General features: G+C 32.6%; 1 protein-coding gene across 1 annotated transcript in view; it reads left to right on the forward strand.

Moving 5' to 3' along the window:
- The window catches only part of LOC106876559 (calcium uptake protein 3, mitochondrial-like), a 332,236-nt gene that overhangs the window by 4,748 nt on the left and 324,433 nt on the right, over positions 1–3,055 (forward strand). The gene's annotated exons all lie outside the window — the stretch shown is intronic.

The following is a 3,055-nucleotide window of genomic DNA, read 5'->3' on the forward strand; positions in this document are numbered from 1 at the left end:
ATATATATATTGTGTGTGTGTGTGTGTAGGGTTAAAATCCAAGCTGTGTTCCCTTGAAGCACATCTGCTTATTCCAGTTTTCCAAATCAGTATGTAGATGTTATATCTGTGTGAGGCATGCATAAGAACTGACAATTTTGGAAAATATTTTTTGCAGTGTAATTCTATATTAAAACAGGAGACTGGAAGCATTTTTTGCATTACTTATTTACCATTACACTTGTTTCAAGAGTTACAAAATTGTAAGAGAAACATGCAAGATATCTCCTATTAGAAATTCTTCAGACAGAAAATCATATGTGTGTGTGTGTGTGTGTGTAGGTATGTTTACTGGCACTCCATCAGGTACGAAGATAAAGGATACAGTTAATCTGATCAACAGAAGTGTTTGCTTGTGAAATTAGCATGCAAGTGGCTGAGCTCTCCATAGACCTGCCCACCCTTAACATAGTTCTCAGGGTGATTCAATGTGACACAGAGTGCAACAAGGCTGGCTTGTTTTTGCTAGCTGAGTGAACTGGAGCAGTGAGAAATAAAGTGTCTTGCTGAAGGGCACAACATACTGCTGGGAATCAAACTCACAATGATCGTGTGTCAGATGCCCTCACCACTAAGCCATGCACCTTCACACACATGCATGCACACACATGTATTAATGTACTATCCCTACTCATACAAACCTAATCTCTGTGAAACAGTTATTTTATTTTGCATATTTTTATATTCACTGATTTTGCTTTCTTAGAAGTTGGTTGGTTCCCCAGAATCGTTGAAGCAAAAAAGCTCAGAGGCCCTCCATAATATCAGTTGTTAAAAATTAAATATAATGTGACATAGGTGTCTGTTTTCAACTAAGCTGTATAAAGCAAGTAAAGTTGTTTGCTTTTAGTTGGGAGCACAGTTAACCACTGGCATTTGTACAGATTAGTTTTTTCAGATGTAATGCCTTTGCTACTAGAATTAATAATATGTTGTTTGAAATCAGTTGTCAACATTAATGGCCAAGTGATATAAAATTAGAAACATCAAATATTTACTGCCTCTTGTTAAATCTCAAGAGATAAATTACTAAAGTGTCTAGATTAGAAGAGAATTTGGTTTATTTTATCATATTATTAGCTCAGACATGTCACCAAAGGTAGTGCCTTTAGATTTGCTTCTACCAAATTCCTGCCAATAACATTTACTTTATGTAGTTGAGTCTTATTAAGATAATAGTGATTTAAAAAAAAATTCTGTAAAATACAGTGCAAATGAGAAGAGTCTACCTTCTCAACTGGTTCTGTATTTGGTTTACTTGGTTTCTTCGTATTCATTATTATATTAACAATGTTTTCTGAAAGTAATATTTTTCATTATAGACTGCCTTTGTGAATAGATGTAATAGTTCAATTTTGTCTACTGTTTCTATTTATTAATTTTACGAGTGTTTCCTGAAGTATTATATTAGTTAATGAAAATATATTTTTAAACTTATCCTAAGAAAAAAAAAAAAATGAGGGAAAGGAAGGAAGGAAGGAAGAAAGAAAACTTTAGTCTTTGTAATCAAACAGTAATGTATAGTTTCCGAATATCTTACCCATTTTTAAAACCTACCTTGAGACAGTGGCCCAGCTATTTTGCTTCCTCACATAACAACACCTGGTAAGGTGCATGTAACCTTGATTTTCTCTTACATTCTAAAAGAACTTGTTGAATCCTGTCTTTAACACAAGAACTAACATACTGAGATTAACAATTATGTTGACTTACTAAAATTATTAAACATCTAAGTAAAATTTTGTTTTTAATATGTAGCTAGTCATTATTATAAAAGTAATTCAATTAGATATTTCATTTATTTTTGTTTCCATTGCCTCAGCTTTTATTTATGAGAAAACACATTGGTTTTTTATTCAGGAACTAAACTTAATGTGTATGATAGATTAAAACAACAACACTATTATTATTGGTACTCGTTTTATTGATTCTCACCTCCCACATGTACACAACATAGGATGGAATCAGTTATTGTGGGAATTTTTATTTATTTATTTGTTTCAATTCACATTTTATTAAAAATAACATCAATTGTCAGAGATTTTCAATGAGCTAATCACTATTTTATTGCATTTAGAAGGCAACAGTGACATGGGAGTTTCTGTGAAACTTGGGCCAATTTTTTTTTTTTAAACCATCAGTTGGTCACTTTTCTTGCTAACGTTTTAATCTTCGGCTAATATACATTCAATGAAAGATATATATATATATATATCACACATACATACATACATACATACATACATACTTACATACAAGCATTTAAGTGGTATTTAAGTGGTATGAGCATTTCATGCTTACATTTATACATGATAGACTTCAGTTCCTCCTACCAAATTCACTCACAGGGGTTAGGTTGACCTGAGGCTTATAGGAGGCACTTGCCCAGTGTGTTGCATAGTAGGACTGTACCTGAAGCCACATGGCTGGGAAGCAAACTCCTTACCCACATAGCTCTGCCATACAAATAGTGCTGTGCATGTACATGTGCATACACACACACACACACACACACATGCAGTGTGTGTGTGTGTGTGTGTGTATATAAAATTTCCACTGACCAAATTTTGCATACAAAGTATTGGTTAACCTGAGACTGTAGCAGAGAACACTTGCATCAGGTACAAAAGAAAAAATAAAAGTAAACATGATATTCAACACAGAATGATGTGGTGGTGAAATAAACTTCTAAACTACATAACCATGCCTGTTATGGATTGGAACTTTGATGAATGAAATTGAATCTTCTAATGTACCATGTCGTTCTCTTCTGTCTCGAGCAATTCTATTGGCTCTATTTCTTCTGAATAGTAATAATAGACTGAAATGATTTTAATGTCATGTTGTCTATTGAAATGTATAAAAGTAATTAAAAATTGAGTGGTAGTTAAGGTGCTGAAAGATATGAATAATATTATTAAAATATAATTTAAAAAAGTAAGTAAAGAATTATATTCCGTCAATGTCACATGTTTGGTCTTTTGTCATCAACTAGCTGACTGCTTTTCTTTCATTT

The sequence above is a fragment of the Octopus bimaculoides genome, chromosome 16 (assembly GCF_001194135.2).
Source record: "Octopus bimaculoides isolate UCB-OBI-ISO-001 chromosome 16, ASM119413v2, whole genome shotgun sequence".
NCBI lineage: Eukaryota > Metazoa > Mollusca > Cephalopoda > Octopoda > Octopodidae > Octopus > Octopus bimaculoides.